This window comes from Bos grunniens, chromosome X (assembly GCF_055505025.1).
Source record: "Bos grunniens cultivar Pamir isolate PY7600 chromosome X, Bosgru_T2T1.0, whole genome shotgun sequence".
In the NCBI taxonomy this organism is placed as follows: Eukaryota; Metazoa; Chordata; class Mammalia; order Artiodactyla; family Bovidae; genus Bos; species Bos grunniens.
In genome coordinates this window covers 68064057-68090285 of record NC_141194.1, presented here as the reverse complement: position 1 = coordinate 68090285, position 26229 = coordinate 68064057, and the positions used below count along the sequence as shown (strand labels likewise).

Genomic DNA, 26229 nt, shown 5'->3' with positions numbered 1-26229 from the left:
GTCCCAGTTGCCCCTTTGATCTCCCCTTCTGAGAGCTCCCATCAGCCTCAGTTCACTCAAGGCTGGTTCCCTTTCAAGACCAGACAGAAATGTTTGTTGCCACTAACTCTCTATATAACTTTAGAAAAACTACATTCCTTCTTTTGACCTTAGTCTTTAGTTTCCACATCTAAACATGAATGATGGTTAACTAATAGATTTCTATAGCTAGGTCTTATTTAGAGCAGCACAGAGCCAGTAGTTTGTACAGGAGCCTGACCTTTTTCGTGTATTTGCTGGAGTGGAGTATAGGGATCTGAATGGAGCTGAATGAAAGGAGTGAAAAAATGTAGTGGGGACTGAGACATTGAAGGCTTCCCATTGGCTTAAAAACAGATACATAATCCAAGTTTAGTTCTCTTATTTTTAATGTGGTAAACATGAGGCCCGAGTTGGAGTAGGGGAAGTTCTCATAGGAATTAATGAGGATATGGGCCTGGAATCCAGGTCTTCTGACTCCAGATACAATACTTTCTACCAGCCCATTCTGCCCCATTGACCTGATTATGTCCTGTCCAGTGAAGGGTTTCCCTGGTGGCCTAAACAATAAAGAATCTGCCCGCAATACGGGAGGCCCAGGTTCAATCCCGGGGTCAGGAAGATCCCCTGGAGAAAGGAATGACAATCTACTCCAGTATTCTTCCCTGGAGAATTCCATGGACAGAGGAGCCTGGCAGGCTACAGTTCATGGGGTTGCAGAGTCGGACATGACTGATCAACTAACAAGAAATCAAGCGTCTGTTACAGGGTTTAGTTTCAATGTGTACAGACTGTTCACAGATGGCCATTGTGAAGGGAGATAGTTCAGAGTTCGAGGGTGGGGAATGGTGTACTTACCTCTTCAGACCCCATTTGGGGGTTTTGAAGACTTCATTGGACTTAAACCCCAAGATGTATAAGGCTCAGGGCTTGCTTATCCCTTTTCCCCTCTCTTCTAATTGCTTCCTGTTCACTGTCTCTCCTCTCATCTCCTTTAGTTTCCATATGACTACACTCTTCTAGTCATAAACAGAAATTATCAATCACTGGGTTAGTTTACCTCTATTTTCCCACTATCCCTCAAAGGAGCAGAATATCCCACAAACCACTTTTGCCTTTGTTTTTAATTTCATGTTGCTTAAGATTAATTGATTTTCTGTTCTAGAATGCTCTGGTAGAAAAAGGAGACAAGCTGAGGCTTCTTCCTTTTTTGAAAAGAACTTGGCTTATATTATATAGGTAATGTCTCATTCATCACAATACTTCCCAGCACTTTTATTCTTTGGATTGTTTCAAGTGGTCTCCAAGCCATTAGTACTTTTTCCTGGTAGGTGAAGCATGTGCATCTGCTTTTGCTTTTTTTTGGTAGATGGGGGAGATCAGGAGTTTAGTTCTGAACATGTTGAATTTGAGAGGTCTATTTTGACATCTGAGTAGATATGTTGAATAAGCAAATGGATTTATGAGTCTGGAATTTGATAAACACTTTTGGTTGGAGATATAATTTAGGAGTCATTGGCAAACAGGTGACATTTTAAGCCATTAGAACTGATGAGATAAACTAGGGAGAGAAATGTAGAGAGAAAAAGAGTTGCATGAAAGTTCTCAGCCCATCATTTATCAAGGAACTGGGAAGCAATGGAAGCTAATCCCCTCGGAGGAAGTAGTTTTTATTTTCCCCAGATTGGTAATATTTGATTTCTAAGTGTGGTGCCATAGAAAGAATGAGGCCACTGGTTTAATGTATACCTTGGGTAAGTAACCCACATGTTCTGGATCTCAGTTTTCTCACCTGTATGAGAGGGTTAAATGTGATGATCTGATGTTCTAGACTGGTTTATCATTTCTAGTAATGGAATTGGCAAATGACTCTCAACATGTGCTATCTGTTGAGGTGACAAGCATGTGAAGGAACTGTGTAAAATGACAAATTCTATGCAAATGATGACTGCCATTGTAATTATTATGTCTTCCATATTTATTTATTTTTGGCTGCCCTAGGTCTTCATTGCTGTGCACAGGCTTCCTCTAGTTGTGGTGAGAAGGGGATACTCTCTAGTTGCAGTCCAGGGGTTTCTTGTGGTGACGGCTTCTTTTGCAGTAAAGCAAGGGCTCTAGGCTGCTTGGGCTCAGTAGTTGCAATGCATGCTCTTCAGTAGTTGCAACACATGGGCTTAGTAGTTGTGGCTACTGGGCTCTAGAGTGTGGTCTGTGTTGTGGTGCATGGGCTTAGTTGCCCCACGGCATGTGGAATCTTCCCAGACCAGGAATCAAATCTATGACCCTTGCATTGGCAGGCAGATCTTTAACCACTGGACCACCAGGGAAGTCTGTTATGTTCTCTCTCATCTGCGAGATGTTGATGTGTAAAGGGGCTTCCCAGGTGGCGTTAGTGGTAAAGAACCCATTTGCCAATGCAAGAGATACAAGAGATGCAGGTTCGATCCCTGGTTCAGGAAGATCCCCTGGAGGAGGGAATGGCAATCCACTCCAATAGCCTGGAGGGCTCCTCAGGGCGACCATGGGGTGGCCAAAAGCCAGACACAATGGAAGTGATGGAGCACACATGATCTGTAAAGATCACTGACCTAGAGTGTCTGCACACCTGAAATTTCTCTTCCAGCTCTGGCTCTAAGTCATTATGTGATCTTGAATATGATCCTTTCCTTCTCTGGTCCTCAGTTTTCACATCTATAAAATGAAGGTTTTGTTTTCTGCCAGTGATTTTTAATATTTCAAAAAACAGAGATATATTTTTCAAATGAAGTTGACATAACTTCTCTCATTGAAGAGTAGGTTGAGTGGGGGTCAAGGTTCAGGTTCACCTCAGAGGAATCTCTTGAGCCACTTCTAGAACCCCAGAACACAAAGGAGTGTAGTTTGATATTCGACAGAGTTCTCAAAGCCCTAGTTGAATTGGAAATTCTGACATTCTGTAGTTTGAGGGTACCCTTGTCGTTAGTATAAAGTTCAGAGGTTAGTGAACTTTTTCTGTAAAGGGTCAGATAGTATTTTAGGCTTTGTGAACCACTACAGTCTGTCTTCTCCTCTTCTACCTTCTCCTTTCTTTTCCTCCCTCTTCCCTCCATCTCCTATTTCCCCTCCCCTTCCTCCTCCTCCTCCCTCTTCTCCTTTTCTTTCTTCTTCAAATCCATTTAAAATATAAAAGCCATTCTTAGCTCATGGACACTAAAAAAACAAGCCATGGACAAAATCTAGCATGTGGGCCACAGGTTGACAACCCCTGGATAATCTATGGTGTGACTGCAGCACTGAGCCCCAGTGACCAGATGTACAATGGTAAGACTGTAAACTATCCTCCATCCCCAATAGGACCTACATATCTATCTATCTATCTATCTATCTTGCAATTTTCAGACTGTTCTTGGTTGGACATGCGGAAGGTGGTGGAAGGTGTAGGTCACAGGTGGAACCTGAACCTCAGGCCCATCTGGGGCCCTACTTGAAGCAAACCAGCTCCCCTCCCCTACAATCCCGTTGCCTGAGCTGGGCCCTTCCATGTGCACACAGCCTTGGGGAAGGCAGAGCTAGTAATAGTGGCCCAAGCTGGCTTTGGGCCAAGAAGTTTGGCTATTTGTTGCAGACACAGCTGGGAGGGTGTGGGGCAAAGGGGATCATCCAAATATCAAAGTCCAGGCTGAGAGGAGGAGAGGCCTAATTGAGATCAGATGTCTCTGTAGAGCAATAACACTGCCACCTGGTTATGAGCACCTTAGCTTTGCAGAACCCAAAGGGGTTTTCCAGACAGTATTTAATTTTATCTTCACTGGACTCTTGGGAAGGAGAAAAAAGGGAAGGTGGTTTAGCTGTGGTGATGAAGAAAGAATTCTGGCTTAAGAATCAGGAGCCACAGCTTGGTCACTGACCTGTGAGGTAACCTTGGACAAGTCTCTTTCTTTCCCTGGGCCTCATTTTCCTCATTTGTGAAGTGGTGGGATTGGACCAAGTCAGTGATTCTTGAAATGTGATCCCTGGATGAGCAGCAGCTGTATCACCTGGGAACTTGTTAGAAATGCCAATTCTCAGGCTCCATCCCAGACCAGAAAATCAGACACTCTCTGGGTGGGGCCAGGAAATGTGTGTTTTAACAAGCACCATTCCTCCAGGCAAGAACCACTGGACTGGAATCATCTAAGGACATTCCAGTTTAGATTATCTAATTGTGTAAGACAATGGATGTAAAAATACATTTTAAACTGTACCCCATACCTTTCAGGGATGATGGTAGTGATGATGATAAGGATGATGTTCCTGTTGACTTTATACTTCAGCAGCCAAGTTTATTCCCTAAGGCAAAACCCTATTACCCCACACCTCATCCCCTATGGAGTTTCTCTCAAGTCCTGTAAGACAGAGATGCCCTAAGGAGCTTATACACTGTGTGAGTAGGTAAATTAGACAAGGCAAACTGTTTCAGATGGTTGACAGAGATGAAGTCACAAGACAACTATTTTGAAGAGCCAGAGAATAGGCACAGCCAGTATTAGAGATCATGTGTATGTGTAGTTGGGGGAGAAATTCACTGCAATCTGGGGAGCTGTAACATTGGAGAGAACTCGTATAATGAGTAGTGAGGTCTTAAAGAATGGGGAAGATTTAAACAATTTCCACAAAGGTGGGAGGACTTTATAAGGGATGAACATGAAGGTGAGGCACACCAAAGGAAAAAAAAAGCATGTGACCTCAGCTTCTTATAGCATTAGAACTAGAAGGATCCTTATATTTATTCAGGATTCAAGGTGATTCCCTAGGTGCTGGATGTAACACCAGGTATTTCCTTATCATTCTGGAAAACATATTGAAAAAACAGTGAATATGGGTAATCTTATATGGAGGACCTAAACTCTATTCTAGAATATAAAAATTAAGTCATTCACAAACATTTATATGTTAATTTAGTAACAAATTGATTTTAACACACTTTCTAAGTGATTCAAAACTTCAGACATTCTGGTTGAATAAATGACTCACACAATTTCACTCAGAAAGTTAATGGGACTGGAAGCAATTTCTCCTAATTTTTAGTCCAGTGTGTTGCCCTTGTAATCTGTATTTGGTCTGAAATTTCTGGAATGGAGCAGTTTGCCCAAAATCCAGAGTTTAGAAGGCATATGTCTGAGGTACAGTTGGAGGGAGCTAGGGAAGTGCTAGGGAGAACCTGAAATGCCAGGCTGAGGCTTCTTAAATTTTCTCCCATAGCTAATGGGATATTTATAAAGGTTCTGGATCTGTGGCGTGGCATAACCTACAATTTAGGGATGTTACTCAAATGATGTAGTACAGCAGTACCTGCTGGATTGCAGTGGGAGTGTACTTGAAAGGAGCAATTCAACTTGTAGCCCCCAAAGTAGGCTGGAAATGCCACAGACCCACTGTCCTTCCCATTCCATCAGTACATTTTTATTTTTAACAGAAGAAACAATGTGCTGCAAAACATGGATTTTCTTCTGGTATTTCAGCCATTAATAATGGGAATATTTGGGAGCTGGAGCTTTCCTGGTCCTGGAACATAATGCTGTGGATACCTCTTCCCTAAATTGCACTCACACCAACCCTTACTAAAGCTCAGTGCTCTTCTCTGCACTCTGGTGTTGTTTTGCACTCAGATTTCTATGTATTATAAGCCAGGGTTCCAGAGTTTAGGGGATACTTCAGGCTTTCTTTCATTCCGCTCACAATTATGTAAGCCCAGAGAAGTTACTTATACATATTACTGTGCTAGTTGCATCACCCAGTCAGCTTCAGAGATACTAGCTCTAAGTTTCACAATTGACAGCTTTCAAAGCTCACTCATACCCATTATCTCATTTGGTTCTCATAAAGCCTTGTGATGTGGGCTGAGCTTATTCAACTTATAATTTAATGGGATGAAACTGAAGACCCGAGTAGGGGAAGTAACTTGTCATGCAGCCAGTAAGTAGCACAGCTCACTTATTCTGCCTTCCAAGCAATACTCTGTGCTTCCACTTGTGCTGTTGGAATTGTGGTGATCATTTTTATGAGCATTTTTAGTAAAAAACCCTAAAGAGATCAATCAGGTCCCAAGCTGTGGTATAGAAGGAAACAGAAAGTCAGGAAAACAAATTTCTCATTTCCAGTTGTGAGCCCTTCCCTCAATACCATAATCTCTCCTTTGAGTATACTGAAAAACCTTGTGGGAAAATCCATGGCTCTACCTGCTCATAGCCCTGTACTACGGTTTCTCTGGATTAGAATGTATTACAATACATAGTACTCTGGGTAATAGTACTCTGGGTTAGAATGTATTACATTTGCCTTCAGCCTGCCATGTTTCCTTCCTGCCGTTTTCTCTCCTCACCATGGGTCACTGCAACAAAAGTATGGCCAAGGGACTCCTCTTCTCTGGCCTACTGCAAGTGGTGAGGCTCACAGCCCCAGATCTTCCTTGCACAGTACAAAAAGCTAATCACTGACCAAGAGACCTGGTCACCACTAAATGTAGACAGCTTTTAAAATATGGATGGCACAGGGTCTTTGGCTGAAGTTGCGTTGGCCTGATCTTTCTGAGAGTCTGACTTGGCCCTCAGTGTGAGCCAAAGGCAACACCAACCAGAGTAGCATCAGCCTGGCTTTCAGAGTTCATACAATGTCATGCTGTCTAGATTTTCATCATGAATGTTCCCAAGACTCAGATGCAAAGAGAAATGGTTGATTTCAACTGGAAAATATTCCTGCCATCTCAACATTCTCTGGAATAACCTGCTTGCAGCTGTCATGGGGCGGCACCCTTCCTGTAAAGTGTGGCTTTTCCAAGGCTCAAACTCCAGGGATCTGGAGGGGAAGAAGAAGAGGGAGCCAGATTCTGTATACCTATGCCCCCAGCCTGGATAGTGCATGCATTTTTCAGGCCTGAAATTTGGTGGTTGTGCTTGGGGTTGGGGGTGAGGTAGAGAGGTTCATGGAACTGCCTCCTATGGGGTGGATCTCTACTTGCAGCTTGCTGCATTTCTTTAACTCACTGGCTTCCAAAAGGAAGAAGTCATTTTCTGATGGAGAGGCAGATTCCCTTGGATAGAAACTAGTTGTCTTGGGGGCAACAGACCTGGGATTAGTTCTTGGGTCTGCCATCAACTTGCATTGTGACTTTATGCAATCAGTCATCACCTCTCTGTGTTTTAGCTTCTTCCATTTAAAGTGGAGCTACCAATACAAATTCTAAATATATGGAAAGAGAACAAGAGATGAATGTGCTAGGGGAGATGAAGAAATGCTAGGAATTTGTTCATACCTCCTCCAGACCCATGGAACTAAACTAGTTGCTCTTTTTTCCTTTCCCCCTCTCCCATGGTGTTGGTAGAATGGCGGGTTATGGGAACATCTCCAAGGATTTAGATAGTCATAAGGCAAAGGGAAGAATGGTGTTATAAGCGGTGGCATAACCCAATATGAAAGTGGGGATACCCTAAAATCTTATCAAGGAGATGTTGACAGTCAGTTGGAAACAAAGTCCTATGATAATGGGAAACAAAATGTTGGGATCAGGGTAACACACAGGATGCCAGGAAGATAGAGAGTTGTTGTTATTTAGTAACTAAGTAATGTCTGACTCTTTGCGACCCCATGGACTGCAGTGCACCAGGTTTCTCTGTCCTTCACTATCTCCTGGGGTTTGCTCAAATTCATGTCCATTAAGTCAGTGACCCTATCTAACTATCTCATCCTCTGTCACTCCCTCCTCCTTTGCCTTCAGTGTTTCCCCAAAAGGTAAAGTGTAACAAAGACAAACTTTATTGCCTCTTGCCATTATGCCATGGACTTGCACTAATGCTACTCTAGAAATTGCCTTCATTAGCCGCCTGGATTGTCAGAACCTAGGCTTAGCTTTGATGTCTTTCAAGTCTATTATTTCCTTTGGACCAGAGTAGTATTTGGTTGCATATACCTGAGAGTGGGTGTCAAAGAGTAGAGAACAAACAGCTCCCGCCCTAGCATCAGGGCTTGCTTTGGGTCTACCTGTGCTCTGGTGCTCTTATCTCTGAATTACTGGCCTCCTGAGATCTACATAAGTGCCAGTATGGTAGCCACTAGCCATATGAACAGCCCTGAATTGCTTATGAGAAGGCTTGGAGAACAGTACAGATGGTTTAGGGGCAAGCAGCCCAGTACTGCTATGAGACCTCAGGGTTCATATCCTCCTGAGAGTAAAGTAAGATTTTTTTTTTCTTTACAAGGGCCCTTACATAGAGCATTTTAAAAAAGAAAGAAAGAAACCTGAAAAAATATTATTGGATTAGGCATCTTATCACCTGTTGATCACTCATTTGTGCTTGCAGTGAGTCTAAACCCATGAGTTATTCTCAGTCCTCCTGTTTCATAGCTCTTTGTACCTTAGAAAAAAGCACTCACAGCCATTGTTTCATTTGAGTCTCCCTAATATGACAGAAGCAAGTACACTAGCAGTTGTTATATCCATCTGACCCACTAAGAAACTGTGGCTTAACAATGAAGTGATGGCCAAGGGCCTCTAGTTATTAAGTGATAGTGCCAGACTGAGAATGGAAAAAACTCCAGCAGCATCCTTGAGTACTTTCTTTCTATTTCTAGTCAACTGTCAAATCTGAGCGATTTTCTTCAATACCTCATTCTCAATCAATCCACTTTTCTCCATCATGATTGTCACCACTGTGGCCCAAACCCTTCAGTCTACCTTCCACATAGTAATCAGAGTGGTCTTTTTAACATGTTAAGCTGATTGTGCACTCTCTTGTTTAAAACTTTTTGCAATTACTCAGGATAAAAACAAACCTCTTGTATAATTCGGCAACACATATTCTAAAGTTGGAATGATACAGAGAAAATTAACATGGTCCCTGTGTAAGGATGACACACAAATTCATGAACTGTTCCATAATTTTTAAGGCTTCCCTGTTGGTTCAGACAGTAAAAAATCTGCCCACAGTGCAGGAGACCTGGATTCAATCCCTGGGTTGGGAAGACCCCCTGGAGAAGAAAATGGCAACCCAATACAATATTCTTGCCTGGAGAGTTCTGTGGACAGAGGAACCTGGTGGGCTACAGTTCATGGGGTCACAAAGAGTCAGACACGACTGAGTGACTAACACTTCCACTGCACACTTGTATATATGAACCACAATTTTTTTTACCTCTTCATCTGCCGATGGACATCTGGGTTGCTTCTAAGTCCTGGCTATTGTAAATAGTGTTGGAATGGACACTGGGTTAAAAGAAAGTGAAGATGTTAGTCGCTCAGTTGTGTCCAACTCTTTGTAACCCCATGGACTGTAGTCCACCAGGCTCCTCTGTCTATGGAATTCTCCAGGCAAGAATACTGGAGTGGGTTGCCATTTCCTTCTCCAGGAGATCTTCTTAATTCAAGGATCGAACCTGAATCTCCTGCGTTGCAGGCAGATTCATTCATTACTGTCTGAGCCACCAGGGAAGCCCCTGAAAGTGAAAGTGTAAGTGGCTCAGTTGTGTCTGACTCTTTGTGACCCCATGGACTGTAGCCCACTAGGCTCCTCTTTCCACAGAATTCTCCAGGCAAGAATACTGGAGTGAGTTGCCTTTCCCTTCTCCAGGGGATCTTCCCAATCCAGGGGTCAAACCTGGATCTCCTGCCTTGAAGGCAAATTCTTTACCAGACAACTGAGCCACCAGGGAAGCCCATTGGATATGTCGATAGTTATGGCTAATTTGCATTGTTGTATGGCAGAAACCAAAACAACATTGCAAAGCAATTATCCTTCAATTAAAAAAAAAGCAACATCTTGAATCTGGGCTACTTAGCTGTGAATGGTAGAGAGTCACTATCTCTAGCTCTTCCCACTCCTTTGCATTCTTTCCTGCAATAAGTTTGAAATTTTTCAGGTTTTTGAAAATTCTGCCTCTTGTGTGTGTACATGCTATTTCCTCTGCTTTCTACACTCTGTTCCCCCATCCTTTTCACTTGGTAAGCTCCAAGAACTCATGTTATTCAAGCTCTAACTTCAACTTTGTATCCTCTAGGAACTTCCTCTTGCCTGCCTCCCTACTCAGAATGGGTTAGTTGCCTCTTTGCACTCCTGTGTCACCCAAGACTTGCTTATTAATATGCTGTTATTATTCTTTACTATAATAATTATAGGGGCTTCCCAGGTGGCTCAGTGGTAAAGAATCTGCCTGCCAAGCAGGAGACCTGGGTTGGATCCCTGGGTTGGGAAGATCACCTGAAGAAGGGACCGGCTACCCACTCCAGTATTCTGGCCTGGAGAATTCCATGGACTGTATAGTCCATGGGGTAGCAAAGAGTCGGACATGACTAACTTTAACTTTCATAATAATTATAATTATATATTATAATAATATATTAGCTATCTGTGTCTTCTGGTAGATTGTGAGTGCCATAAGATCAAGTTCATGTCAATTTTAACTCTCTACCATGTCCCTAGAATGTAGCACAGGGCCTGGCGTGGAATGGGTCTTTCAGTTATTTCCTGATTAATTGAATGAATTAATGAATGGAGGAATGATGAATCTCAGGTAATTCACCTTGCTACCCAGTGTTCTTTCTAGTTGAAAGTAACTTATTTGCATACAAAGATAGTCATTTAATCTTCAGACTACCATTTTCAGTGAATATTTAGGACGTTTACTAATCATAGGACCTTAATCTTGGAGCAAAAAGCCAAGCACCTGCTGTGTTCCAGGCATATTTTTAAATGATTTACATTCAATGTATTCATTCATTACTTCATCAGTTATATCTTGAGTATACCTTATAACAGTAGAAACTATTGTCCTAATTTTACTGTTTAGGAAACTAAAGATGGAAGAGGCTTATTTGTTCAAGACTACACAGCCCCAAGTGGTGAAATGAGATTTAAAACGAAGCCTGTATGACTGTAAAAGATATTTTCGATATTATACTGACCCACACAAAGGTTCTGCTTTATTGACTATGCCAAAGCCTTTGACTGTGTGGATCACAATAAACTGTGGAAAATTCTGAAAGAGATGGGAGTACCAGAACATCTGGCCTGCCTCTTGAGAAACCTATATGCAGGTCAGGAAGCAACAGTTAGAACTGGACATGGAACAACAGACTGGTTCCAAATAGGAAAAGGAGTACGTCAAGGCTGTATATTGTCACCCTGCTTATTTAACTTATATGCAGAGTACATCATGAGAAATGCTGGGCTGGAAGAAGCACAAGCTGGAATCAAGATTGCCAGGAGAAACATCAATAACCTCAGATATGCAGATGACACCACCCTTATAGCAGAAAGTGAAGAGGAACTAAAAAGCCTCTTGATGAAAGTGAAAGAGGAGAGTGAAAAAGTTGGCTTAAAGCTCAACATTCAGAAAATGAAGATCATGGCATCTGGTCCCATCACTTCATGGCAAAAAAAAATGGGGAAACAGTGGAAACAGTGTCAGACTTTATTTTTCTGGGCTCCATAATCACTGCAGATGGTGATTTCAGCCAAGAAATTAAAAGACACTTACTCCTTGCAAGGAAAGTTATGACCAACGTAGATAGCATATTGAAAAGAAGAGACATTACTTTGCCAACAAAGGTCCGTCTAGTCAAGGCTATGATTTTTCCAGTGGTCATGTATGGATGTGAGAGTTGGACTGTGAAGAAAGCTGAGCGCTGAAGAATTGATGCTTTTGAACTGTGGTGCTGGAGAAGACTCTTGAGAGTCCCTTGGACTGCAAGGAGATCCAACCAGTCCATCCTGAAGGAGATCAGTCCTGGGTGTTCATTGGAAGATCAGATCAGATCAGATCAGTCGCTCAGTCGTGTCCAACTCTTTGTGACCCCATGAATTGCAGCACGCCTGGCCTCCCTGTCCATCACCAGCTCCCGGAGTTCACTCAGACTCACGTCCATCGAGTCAGTGATGCCATCCAGCCACCTCATCCTCTGTCGTCCCCTTCTCCTCTTGCTCCCAATCCCTCCCAGCATCAGAGTCTTTTCCAATGAGTCAACTCTTCACATGAGGTGGCCAGAGTACTGGAGTTTCAGCTTTGGCATCATTCCTTCCAAAGAAATCCCAGGGCTGATCTTCAGAATGGACTGGTTGGATCTCCTTGCAGTCCAAGGGACTTGCGAGAGTCTTCTCCAACACCACAGTTCAAAAGCATCAATTCTTTGGTGCTCAGCCTTCTTCACAGTCCAACTGTCACATCCATACATGACCACAGGAAGAACCATAGCCTTGACTAGATGAACCTTTGTTGGCAAAGTAATGTCTCTGCTTTTGAATATGCTATCTAGGTTGGTCATAACTTTCCTTCCAAGGAGTAAGCGGCTTTTAATTTCATAGCTGCAGTCACCATCTGCAGTGATTTTGGAGCCCCCAAAAATAAAGTCTGACACTGTTTCCCCATCTATATCCCATGAAGTGGTGGGACCAGATGCCATGATCTTCATTTTCTGAATGTTGAGCTTTAAGCCAACTTTTTCACTCTCCTCTTTCACTTTCAACAAGAGGCTTTTTAGTTCCTCTTCACTTTCTGTCATAAGGGTGGTGTCATCTGCATATCTGAGGTTATTTATATTTCTCCCGGCAATCTTGATTCCAGCTTGTGCTTCTTCCAGCCCAGCATTTCTCATGATGTACTCTGACAATATACAGCCTTGACGTACTCCTTTTCTTATTTGGAACCAGTCTGTTGTTCCATGTCCAGTTCTAACTGTTGCTTCCTGACCTGCATACAAATTTCTCAAGAGGCAGGTCAGGTGGTATGGTATTCCCATCTCTTGAAGAATTGTCCACAGTTTATTGTGATCCACACAGTCAAAGGCTTTGGCATAGTCAATAAAGCAGAAATAGATGCTTTTCTGGATCTCTCTTGCTTTTTCCATGATCAGTGGATGTTGGCAATTTGATTTCTGGTTCCTCTGCCTTTTCTAAAACCAGCTTGAACATCAGGATGTTCACGGTTCACATATTGCTGAAGCCTGTCTTGGAGAATTTTGAGCATTACTTTACTAGCGTGTGAGATGAGTGCAATTGTGCAGTAGTTTGCACATTCTTTGGCATTGCCTTTCTTTGGGATTGGAATGAAAACTGATCTTTTCCAGCCTTGTGGCCACTGCTGAGTCTTCCAAATTTGCTGGCATAGTGAGTGCAGCACTTTCACAGCATCATCTTTCAAGATTTGGAATAGCTCAACTGGAATTCTATCACCTCCACTAGCTTTGTTCATAGTGATGCTTTCTAAGGCCCACTTGACTTCACATTCCAGGATGTCTGGCTCTAGGTCAGTGATCACACCATCGTGATTATCTGGGTCGTGAAGACCTTTTTTGTACAGTTCTTCTGTGTATTCTTTCCATCTCTTCTTTATATCTTTTGCTTCTGTTAGGTCCATACCATTTCTGTCCTTTATCGAGCCCATCTTTGCATGAAATGTTGCTTTGGTATCTCTGATTTTCTTGAAGAGATCCCTAGTCTTTCCCATTCTATTGTTTTCCTCTATTTCTTTGCATTGATCGCTGAAGAAGGCTTTCTTATCTCTTCTTGCTATTCTTTGGAACTCTGCATTCAGATATTTATATCTTTCCTTTTCTCCTTTGCTTTTCATTTCTCTTCTTTTCACAGCTATTTGTAGGGCCTCCCCAGACAGCCATTTTGCTTTTTTGCATTTCTTTTCCATGGGGATGGTCTTGATCCCTGTCTCCTATACAATGTCACGAACCTCAGTCCATAGTTCATCAGGCACTCTATCTATCAGTTCATCAGGCAGATCTAAGCCCTTAAATCTATTTCTCACTTCCACTGTATAATTATAAGGGATTTGATTCAGGTCATACCTGAATGGTCTAGTGGTTTTCCCTACTTTCTTCAATTTCAGTCTGAATTTGGCAATAAGGAGTTCATGGTCTGAGCCACAGTCAGCTCCTGCTCTTGTTTTTGGAAGGACTGTTGCTAAAGCTGAAACTCCAATACTTTGGTCACCTCATGCGAAGAGCTGACTCATTGGAAAAGACTCTGATGCTGGGAGGAATTATGGGCAGGAAAAGAAGGGGATGACAGAGGATGAGATGGATGGATGGCATCACCGATTTGATGGACATGAGTTTGAGTGAACTCCGGGAGTTGGTGATGGACAGGGAGGCCTGGTGTGGTGCAGTTCATGGGGTCCCAGAGAGTCAGACACAACTGAGTGACTGAACTGAACTGAGATAATGGTTTCTTGAGAACAGGACCTGCTCTCTTTCTTCCATATTATAGGGTACACAAGAGCTGATTAACCCTATTAAATAATGATGTTATAAATGGCTCATTAAGGCAATAGTTTTTCAAGGGCTGATAGATTTCTTTTTTCTGTTTTAAATTATGAAAATATGATAACACATTTACATGAAACTTGGAAAACAAGAACAAAGAACATATAGTAAAGATGTTCTTTGTTCTTTGTAAAGAACAAAGCTACATAGAGTTCCACATATATGTATAATATATGTGGGAACATATGTGGAATATAATATAAAATTATATTATATACAACATAATATAAAATATATATTATATTTTAAAGTAGATAAATTAAGATTTTTAGTTGGAGTTTCAATATCAAGCTCTCAAAAATTAACAGAATGACTATACAGAGAAGTACAAGGATATAGTAGACCCAAAAAGCACTATGAACCAAGTCAGCATAACTTAGATTTATACAATTCTCACACAGGAGTAGGATACAAATTCAAGTTCCCATAGACTAGAAACTAGGGGACACTGGAATATATTTAGGGACATAAGAGCAGGTGCAAAAATTTTATGATCTAAAGGTACTGAAATCATATAAAGTCTGTTCTCTTATCACTTTGGAATTATATTAGAGATCAATATAAAAAGATATTTGAAAGTAACCCATATGATTTCAAGTGCAATGTGACATTTATCAAGAGAGATCTTTGATTTAGCCACTGAAAGTCTCAATAAAGTTAAGGGACTGAAAAACCACAGAGGCTGATTGCAGAGAAGAAACATTTAAATGAGAAACTAATATCAAAATGAGAAATTAGCATCAGAGATACTTTAAAAATCCCATATATTTGGAAGGTGAATTTTCACTTTTAAATGACGTGTGTATCCAAAAAGCCATAACAAAGAAAATTAGAAACTATTTATAATAGAATAAAAGGAGAGTTTACCAGAATTTGTTGTATGCTGAAGCTGCTCAATGCAGTTAAATACTATGTGTAGTCTTGAATAAGGTATGAAAACAAATAATGGATGCTAGCACAAAATATTGTGAAATTCAAACAAACTCTATAGTTAATAATACTATATTACATGTTAATTTCCTAGTTTTTGCAACATAGTATTTCTTTATAGTCTCAGAATTGGATTAGAAGTTTCAAGCTTGACTCAAATTTCTTTAAAAAAATAATCACTAAGATAATAAACTTTCTAGACTTTTAGGAGTAATACTAGATGCCAGAATACATGGAACCATATCAAAGTTGTGAGTGAATATAAATAAGAAATCTAGCATTCTATTCATACTATATCAAACAAGTGGAATCAAAATATCAAATATTTTTCTAGGCAAAAATCCAACTTTCCTGAAACTTGGACATATGTATTATATTGTACATTATATATATATATATATATATATATATATATATATATATATATATATGTACTATGTTTTTCTACTATGCTTTATAAAGGCTTGAGACAGAACATCTGAAAAAAGAGAGAAATTAGAAAACATAAACTAAATGAAATGGAAGCCTTAAATATGAAATAGAAAAAGTGAAACAAACTAAATAAAAGTAAAAGATCATTATATAGTCCAGTTTTTCTTAAACATGGCTGTTCATTAGAAACACATTTGGAGCTTTGGATAAAAAATGCAACACTTGGGCATTTGCATTTTTCAAAAATTCCAAGATAATTCTGATATGCATCTGAATTTTAAAAAGTGATTACAGGTTTTTCTATTAAATAGGAGTTTTAGTGATATACAAGTCTAGTATTTTCTGTTAACCAATCATGATACAATGGTATTAAATGAATAATAGTTACATAATCACACAGTAAAAGATGTTTGTTAGTTATCAAAAACCATAGCCAGACAAAAAATAAATGATAATTACAATTGCAAGCCATAATGATTAACATAATGAGAAACATGATTAACCTAACAATATAAAATTATTGAATGTAATTTGGAAGGTTAAATAGAGTGATGTGGTAAGGGGACACACAAACATGCACATATTTTCTTCCACTCAGCCAATGTCTTTTGGTTGGTGCATTTAACGTATTTACATTTAAGGTAATTATTGGTATGTATGATCCTAAAACCATTTTCTTAAATGTTTTGGGTTTGTTTTGTGTAGGCTTTTTCCTTCTCTTGCGTTTCCTGCCTAGAGTAGCTCCTTTAGTATTTGTTGGAAGACTGGTTTGGTGGTGCTGAATTCTCTTAACTTTTGCTTGTCTGGAAAGCTTTTTATTTCTCTGTCAAATTTGGACAAGAGTCTTGCTGGGTAGAATATTCTTGATTATAGGTTGTTCCTTTTCATCACTTTAAATATATTATGCCATTCCCCTCTGGCTTGTACAGTTTCTGTTGAGAAATCAGCTGATAGCCTTATGGAAGTTCCCTTGTATGTTATTTATTATTTTTCCCTTGTTGCTTTTAATATTTTATCTTTGTCTTTAATTTTTGTCAGTTTGATTACTATGTGTCTTGATGTGTTCCTCCTTGTGTTTATCCTGCCTGGGACTCTCTGTGCTTCCTGGACTTGGTTTACTATTTCTTTTTCCATGTTAGGGAAGTTTTCAGCTCTTATCTCTTTAAATATTTTCTCAGGTCCTTTCTCTCTCCTCCTTCTGGGACCCCTATAATGCAAATGTTGGTGCATTTGTTGTTGTCCCAGAGATCTCTTAGACTGTCTTCATTTTTTTCCATTCTTTTTTCTATATTCTGTTCTGTAGTAGTGCTTTCCACAATTTTGTCCTCCAGGTCACTTATCCATTCTTTTGCCTCAATTATTCTGATATTGATTCTTTCTAGTGTATTCATCTCTGTTTGTTCTTTAGTTCTTGTAGATCTTTGGTAAACATTTCTTGCATCTTCTCCATTCTGTTTCTGAGATCCTGGATCATCTTCCCTATTGTTATTCTAAATTCTTTTTCTGGAAGATTGCCTATTTCCATTTCATTTAGTTGTTTTTCTGGGGTTTTATATTTTGTCCCTTCATCTGGGTTGGAATTCTCTGCTTTTTCATCTCGATTAACATTCTGTAATGTGGTTTTCATTCTGCTGCTGCTACTGCTGCTGCTAAGTCGCTTCAGTTGTGTCTGACTCTGTGCGACCCCATAGACGGTAGCCCACCAGGCTCCCCCGTCCTTGGGATTCTCCAGGCAAGAACACTGGAGTGGGTTGCCATTTCCTTCTCCAATGCATGAAAGGGAGAAGTAAAAGTGAAGTTGCTCAGTCGTATCTGACTCTTAGTGACCCCATGGACTGCAGCCCACCAGGCTCCTCCGTCCATGGGATTTTCCAGGCAAGAGTACTGGAGTGAGGTGCCATTGCCTTCTCCAGGTTTTCATTCTAGCTGCTGTGAAATTGTGGTTGTTCTTGCTTCTTATGTCTGCCCTCTGGTGGTTGAGGCTGAGAGGTTTGTGTCATCTTCCTGATGGGAGGGACTAGTAGTGGGGAAAACTGGGTCTTGCTCTGATGGGCAAGGCCTTGCTCAGTAAAGTTTTAATCCAACTATCTGCTGATGGGTGGAGTGTCACTCTCTCCTTGTTAATTGTTTGGCCTGAGGCTACCCAGTCCTGAGGTCTACAGGCTCTATGGTAAGTTTAATGGCAACCCCCAAGAGAACTTACACATGAGACCACCTCCAGGACTGCTGCTGCCAGTACCCCCATCCTTGTGCCAGCCACTGCTGACCCATACTTCCACAGGAGACCCTCCAACAGCAGGTAGTTTTGGTTCAGTCTCCTGTGGAGTCACTGATCCTTTCCCCTGGATCTTGGAGCATACAAGATTTTGTTTGTGTGCTCCAAGACTGGAGTCTCTGTTTCCCCCAGTCCTGTGGAAATTCTGTAATCAAATTCGGCTGGCCTTCACAGATTGCCTGGGGATTCCCAGTAACTTTTGCCAAATCCCCAGTCTAAGAAGTCTGACCTGGGGCTTAGAACCTTCACAACAGTTGGAGAACTTTGCTATTATTGTTCTCCAGATTGTGCATCACACACCTGGTGGGTATGGGATTTGATTTTATCGTGATTGCCCTCTGCTGCCATTTGTTCTGGATTCTTCTTTGTCTTTGGAGGTGGCATATTTTTTTTTTATGGCAGGTTCCAGCATCCTCCTACTGATGGTTGTTTAACAGCTAGTTTCGATTTTGGTGCTCTTGCAGGACGAGATGAGCGCATATCCTTCTACTCTACCACCTTGAACTGGAAGCTCAAGGACTATTAAATTTCTAGAATGAGATAAGTTTCTCTGCACTGATTTAGGTCAGTCATCTTCCCTCAGGTCAGATCAGTTTAGTCTCTCATTCATGTCCGACTCTTTGTGACTCCATGGACTGCAGCACGCCAGGCCTCCCTATCCATCACCAACTCCCAGAGTTTACTCAAACTCATGTCCATTGAGTCAGTGATGCCATCCAACCATTTCATCCTCTGTCGTCCCCTTCTCCTCACACCTTCAATCTTGCCCAGAATCAGGGTCTTTTCAAATGAGTCAGTTCTTCACATTAGGTGGCCAAAGGATTGGAGTTTCAGCTTCAACATCAGTCCTTCCAATGAATATTCAGGATTGATTCCCTTTAGGATGGACTGGTTGGATCTCCTTGCTATCCAAGGGACTCTCAAGAGTCTTCTCCAACACCACAGTTCAAAAGCATCAATTCTTTGGTGCTCAGCTTTCTTTATAGTCCAACTTTTACATTCATACATGACTACTGAAAAAATCATAGCTTTGACTAGACAGACTTTTTTTGTCAAAGTAATGTCTCTGCTTTTTAATATGCTGTCTAGGGACTTCCTGGTGGTCCAGTGGTTAAGACTCTGGGTTCCTCTGGCAGAGAGCACAGGTTCAATCCCCAGTCTGGGAAGATTGCACATGCTTCTGTGTCCCAGGAGGGGAAAAAAAAAAAAAAGATAATATGCTGTCTAGGTTGGTCATGACTTTTCTTTCAGGGAGCAAGCATCTTTTAATTTCCTGGCTGCAGTCACCATCTGCAGCGATTTTGGAGTCCAAGAAAATAAAGTCTCTCACTGTTTCCATTGCTTCCCCATCTATTTACCATGAAGTGATAGGACAGGATGCCATGATCTTAGTATTCTGAATGCTGGGTTTTAAGCCAACTTTTCCACTCTCCTCTTTCACTTTCATCAAGAAGCTCTTTAGTTCTTTCTCGCTTTCTGCCATAAAGGTGGTGTCATTTGAATATCCGAGGTTATTGATATTTCTCCAAGCAATCTTGATTCCAGCTTGTGTGTCATTAAGCCCAGTGTTTCTCATGATGTACTCTGCATATAAGTTAAGTAAGCAGGATGACAATATACAGCCTTGATGTACTCGTTTCCCCATTTGGAACCAGTCTTTTGTTCCATGTCCAGTTCTAACTGTTGCTTCCTGACCTGCATACAGGTTTCTCAGGAGGCAAGTCAGGTGGTCTGGTATTCCCATCTCTTTCAGAATTTTCCACAGTTTATTGTGATCCACACAGTCAAAGGCTTTGACATAGTCAATAAAGCAGAAATAGATGTTTTTCTGGATCTCTCTTGTTTTTTCAATGATCCAATGGATGTTGGCAATTTGGTCTCTGGTTCCTCTGCCTTTTCTAAATCCAGCTTGAACATCTGGAAGTTCATGGTTCACGTACTGCTGAAGCCTGACTTAGAGAAGTTTGAGCATTACTTTACTAGCGTGGGAGATGAGTGCAATTGTGCAGTAGCTTGAGCATTCTTTCACATTGCCTTTCTTAGGTTTGGAATGAAAATTGACCTTTTCTGGTCCTGTGGCTACTGCTGAGTTTTCCTAATTTGCTGGTATATTGAGTGCAGCACTTTCACAGCATCATCTTTTAGGATTTGAAATAGCTCAACTTGAATTCCATCACCTCCACTAGCTTTGTTCATAATGATGCTTTCTAAGGCCCACTTGACTTCACATTTCAGAATTTCTGGCTCTAGGTGAGTGATCACATCACCATGATTATCTGGGTCATGAAGATCTTTCTTGTACAGTTCTTCTGTGTATTCTTGCCACCTCTTCTTAATATCTTCTGCTTCTGTTAAGTCCATAGCATTTATATCCTTTATTAAGCCTGTCCTTGCATGAAATACTCCCTTGGTATCTCTGATTTTCTTGAAAAGCTCTCTAGTTTTTCTCATTCTATTGTTTTCCACTATTTATTTGCACTGATCACTGAGGAAGGCTTTCTTATCTCTCCTTGCTATTCTTTGGAACTCTGCATTCAGATGCTTATATCTTTCCTTTTCTCCCTTGCTTTTAGCTTCTCTTCTTTTCAAAGATATTTGTAAGCCTTCCTCAGACGGCCATTTTTCTATTTTGCTTTTATTTTTCTTGGGGTGGTCTTGATCCCTGTCTCCTGTACAGTGTCATGAACCTCCGTCGATAGTTCTTCAGGCACTCTGTGTTTCAGATCTAATCCCTTGAATCTATTTGTCACTTCCTCTGTATAACCATAAGGAATTTGATTTAGGTCATACCTGAATGGTCTAGTGGTTTCCCTACTTTCTTCAAATTAAGTCTGAATTTGGCAAAAAAGTGTTCATGATTTGAGCCACAGTCATCTCCCAGTCTTGTCTTTGCTGACTGTATAAAGCTTCTCCATCTTTGGCTGCAAAGAATATAATCAATCTGATTTTGGTATTGACTGTCTGGTGATGTCCACATGTAGAGTCTTCTCTTGTGTTTTTGGAAGACGCTGTTTGCTATGACCAGTGCGTTCTCTTGCCAAAATTCCATTAGCCTTTGCCCTGCTTCATTCTGTACTCCAAGGCCAAATTTGCCTGTTACTCCAGGTATCTCTTGACTTCCTACTTTTGCATTCCAGTCCCCTATTATGAAAAAGACATCTTTTGGGCTGTTAGTTCTAGAAGGTCTTGTACGTCTTCATAGAACCATTCAACTTCAGCTTCTTCAGCATTACTGGTTGGGGCATAAACTTGGATTGCTGTGATATTGAATGGTTTGCCTTGGAAACCAACAGAGCTCATTATGTCATTTTTGAAATTGCATCCATGTACTTCAGTTTATACTCTTTTGTTGACTATGAGGGTTACTCCATTTCTTCTAAGGGATTCTTGCCCACAGTAGTAGATATAATGGTCATCTAAGTTAAATTCACCCATTCCTGTCCATTTTAGTTTGCTGATCCCTACATTCCTACCTCTTCTCTAGGTAGCTGAAATACCATCTTTAATGGAGGCAAGTATGGCAAAAAGTGAGTACAATAGAAATACCAAACCTGAACCCTATCTTTGGGGCAGTTGCAGAGGATAGGTTGGAGCTGCCTCCCTTATAGCATAGTTGTGATATCAGCTATGATAATGCTTCTCAGTTGTATAAGGTAATGCAGTTTACAGATCACTTTTGCACCTTCTATTGTACCTGAAACTCAGAACTTTACTATTCAGTACATAAGGAAGCAGGTCTAAAGATATCATGTCACTTGGTCAAGGTCTCAGAGTGTTGGGTTGGAACTTGCAGATTTCTCAAATTTGAAAAACATTACACACATGAAATGACTTATGTTACTGTGCTAATGCTAGTTTTCTGGAGAGAGAGGCTATTTCTCACACATATATGTATCAATATGTTAAAAGACAGTTAATAGAATAGTCAAGCTATAGACTGGTTATAAATTAAGCATGAATTTTTTTTTTAACTTTCTTTGCTTTGTGAGCCTGCTAGCTTTCAATGTTAGTATTTTTTAAGTTAATTTACTTATTATAATTGGAGGTTAATAACTTTACAGTATTGTGGTGATTTTTGCCATACATTGACATGAATCAGCCACAGGTGTACATGTGTCCCCCCCATCCCATTCCATCCCTCTGGGTTGTCCCAGTGCACTGGCTTTGAGTGCCCTGTTTCATGCATTGAACTTGGACTGGTCATCTATTTCACATATGGTAATATACATGTTTCAATGCTATTCTCTCAAATCATCCCACCCTTGCTTTCTCCCACAGAGTCCAAAAGTCTGTTCTTTACATCTGTGTCTCTTTTGCTGTCTTGTCTATAGGGTCATTGTTACCATCTTTCTAAATTCCATTTATATGCATTAATATACTGTATTGGTGTTTTTCTTTCTGACTTACTTCACTCTGTATAATAGGCTCCAGTTTCATCCATCTCATTAGAACTGACTCGTATGTGTTCATTTTAATAGCTGAGTAATATTCCATTGTGTTTATGTACTACAACTTTCTTATCCATTCTTCTGGCACTGGGCATCTAGGTTGCTTCCATATTCTAGCTGTTGTAAACAGTACTGCAATGAACACTGGGGTATACATGTCTCTTTCAATTCTGGTTTCCTCAGTGTGTATCCCCAGCAGTGGGATTGCTTGGTCATATGGCAGTTCTATTTCTAGTTTTTTAAGGAATCTCCACACTCTTCTCCATAGTGGCTGTACTAGTTTGTATTCCCACCAATAATGTAAGAGGGTTCCCTTTTCTCCACACCCTCTCTAGCATTTTCAATATTAGTTTTTCTTCTTCTGTAGTGGGCTTCCCTTGTGGCTCAGCTGGTAAAAAATTAACCTGTAATGTGGGAGACCTGGGTTTGATCCCTGGGTTGTGAAGATCCCAACTACTACTTCTTCAGTAGTAGTAGTAGTAGTAGTAGTAGTAGAGATTTTTGCTGAATACAAGGCTACACAGCTAATTTTTAGTATTGTTAAGCCTCCTTTGCAGCCAGGTGTGGCCATTTGACTACTTTCTGCCTAGTGAAGTATTGATTCACTTAATATTTATTGAGTGGCTAATATATACAAAGCACTGTTCTAGATGCTAAGGATAGGACGACAAAACAGTAATCTTTGCCATTATAAAGCTCACATTGTGATTGGAAAAAGAGATAAACAAACAGATAAGGAAAATGTAGTGTATTAGATGGTATTAACACTGGTAAGAATGGCCATCATCAAAAAAAGCTAAAAATAAAAAATCCACAAATAATAAATGTTGGAGATGATGTGGAGAAAAGGGAGCCCTCTTGCAGTTTTGGTGGGAATGTAAACTGATACAGCCACTATAGAGAAAAGTATGGAGATTCCTTTAAGAAACCTAGGAATAAAACTACCATATAACCCAGCAATCCCACTATTGGGCATATACCTTGAGGAAACCATAATTGAAAAAGACACAATGTAGAGGTGGTCCTAAGATGGCAGAGGAATAGGATGGGGAGACCACTTTCTCCCCCACAAATTCATCAAAGGAACATGTGAATGCTGAGTAAATCCCACAAAACAACTTCTGAATGAGGCAGAGGACATCAGGCACCCATAAAAGCAGCCTATTGTCTTCTAAAGGAGGTAGGAAAAAATATAAAAGACAAAAAGAGAGACAAAAGAGGTAGGGATGGAGCTCCATCCCGAAAGGAAGTCTTAAAAAAGAGAGAAGTTTCCAAACACCAGGAAACACTCTCACTGCTGAGTCTGTGGAGAGCCTTGGAACCACAGATGGCAACATAATCAGGAGGAAAAATAAATAAATAATTAAACCCCACAGATTATGTGTCCAGTGGTAACTCCCCCAGCAGAGAAGCAGTGCAGATGCCTGTATCTGCCACTAGCAAGCAGGGGCTGGGCAGGGAGGCGCAGGCTGCATTGCTTAGAGTAAAGACTGGGCCTGAATGCCCCGAGGGCAATCTGAGGGAACTAACTTGCGCTAGCAAACCAGACTGTGGGATAGCTACCACGGGAAAAGCCCTAACCTAAGACACCTCCAGGCCCGCACACAGAACAAAGGACTGACTAGAGCTAGCCAGCTGCAGACTGGCCTATTCCCCTCCGGTGACAGTCAGGCAAGGGCAGCCAGAGCCGAAAGAGGGCAATTGCGGCCCCAGAGAGGCATTATCTATCAAATTGCAAGCAGGCTTCGTTGCTAACCAAGACTTCTTGGGATTCTGGACGGTTGACATCTGCCTGAGAAGGTGCGCCTGTTGTACACCCAGAAAACCGAGTGGCAGGGATGGGGGAGGTGATAAGTTGCAGTGATTGCACTCACCAAACACCTGGTCACCTGAGCTGCTCAGACATGGGAAGGGCACAAAACGCAGGCACAACCGAGTCTGCATCTCTCAGGACTACCCAAGTACCTGAACCTGAGTGGCTTAGACCTGGGAAGTGCATACAACCCAGGGCTGGACTCAGACAGTTCCCGACGGAGCAACCTAGAGCCTAAGCAGTGTACAAAGGGAAAACACACATGCCGTGAGCAGGGGCAAACCCAGTGTGGCAGAGACACTGCAAACACATGCCAGTGTTATTTGTTTGCAGCGTCCAGCCCTCCCCACAGCACGACTAAACAAGTGAGCCTAAAAAAGTGTCCACCACCGCCCCCTGTGTCAGGGCAAAAATTAGACACTGAAGAGACCAGCAAACAGAAGAAGCTAAAACAGAGGGAACCCTCTTGGAAGTGACAGATGCAATAGATTAAAACCCTGTAGTTAGTACTGACTACATAGGAAGGGGCCTATCGATCTTGAGAAATATGAGCCAGATCAAGGAACTATCTGAAAATGAACTGACTCCACATTGCCCACAACAACACCAGAGAAAATCCTAGATATATTTTTACTATTTTTACTATCATTCTTTAATTTAATTTTTTTTTAATTTTAAAGTCTTCTATTACTCCTTTAATTGTCGTTTTTATAACCCAATATTACTTTCAAAAAAAAGAGAGACCCTATTTTTTTAAAGCAAACTTCATATATATATATATATATATATATATATATATATAATAATTTTTGTGACTTTGGTTTTTCTTCTTGTTGTTAATATTTTATTTTTGAAAATCCAACTTCTACTCTAGACTTTTAATCTTTGCTTTTTGGTATTTGTTATCAATTTTGTACCTTTAAGAACCCAATCTTCAGTACTCATTTTTACTTGGGAGTGAGATTACTGGCTTGACTGCTCTCTCCCACTTTGGACTCTCCTTTTTCTCCACCAGGTCGCCTTTATCTCCTCCCTCTCCCTTCTCTTCTCTACCCAACTCTGTGAATCTCTTTGTGTGTTCCGGATGGTGGAGAACACTTAGAGAACTGAATACTGGCTGGATCTGTCTCTCTACTTTTGATTCCCCCCTTTATCCTCCTGGCCTCCTCTGTCTCCTTCCACCCTCTTCTCTTCTCTGTATAACTCCATGAACATCTCTGAGTGGTCCAGACTGTGAAGCGCACATAAGGAAGTGATTACTGGCTAGCTTGCTGTCTCCTCTTTTGATTCCACTTGCTCTCTCCTCTTTTGATTCCACCTCATCTCATCCGGGTCACCTCTATCTCCCTCCTCCCTCTTCTCTTCTCCATGTAACTCTGTGAAACTCTCTGGGTGTCCCTCACTGTGGAGAAACTTCATCTTTAACCTAGATGGAGAAGTCTTGAGGCTACTGTACAAATAAGACTGAAAACCAGAAGCAGGAGGCTTAACTCCAAATCCTGAGAACACCAGAGAACTCCTGACTCCAGGGCACATTAATTGACAGGAGCTCATCAAACGCCTCCATACCTACACTGAAACCAAGCACCACCCAAGGGCCAACAAGTCCCAGAGCAAGATATACCACGCAAATTCTCCAGCAACACAGGAACACAGCCCTGAGCTTCAACATACAGGCTGCCCAAAGTCACTCCAAACCCATTGACATCTCATAACTCATTACTGGACACTTCATTGCACTCCAGAAAGAAGAAATCCAGTTCCACCCACCAGAACACCGACACAAGCTTCCCTAACCAGGAAACCTTGACAAGCCACCTGTACAAACCCACACACAGTGAGGAAATGCCACAATAAAGAGAACTCCACAAACTGCCAGAATACAGAAAGGCCACCCCAAACACAGCAATATAAACAAGAAGAAGAGACAGAGGAATATCCAGCAGGTAAAGGAACAGGATAAATGTTCACCAAACCAAACAAAAGAGGAAGCAATAGGAAATCAACCTGATAAAGAATTCTGAATAATGAT

The 26229-nt window shown here is 41.1% G+C and overlaps 1 non-coding gene across 1 annotated transcript; it reads left to right on the top strand.

Annotated features, from left to right (window-relative positions):
- Positions 1–8810: 8810 nt before the first annotated feature.
- Positions 8811–8915, top strand: LOC147340657 (U6 spliceosomal RNA). The gene has a single exon (XR_015160039.1). It is a non-coding gene; the product is annotated as a U6 spliceosomal RNA (small nuclear RNA).
- The last annotated feature ends 17314 nt before the right edge of the window (positions 8916–26229 follow it).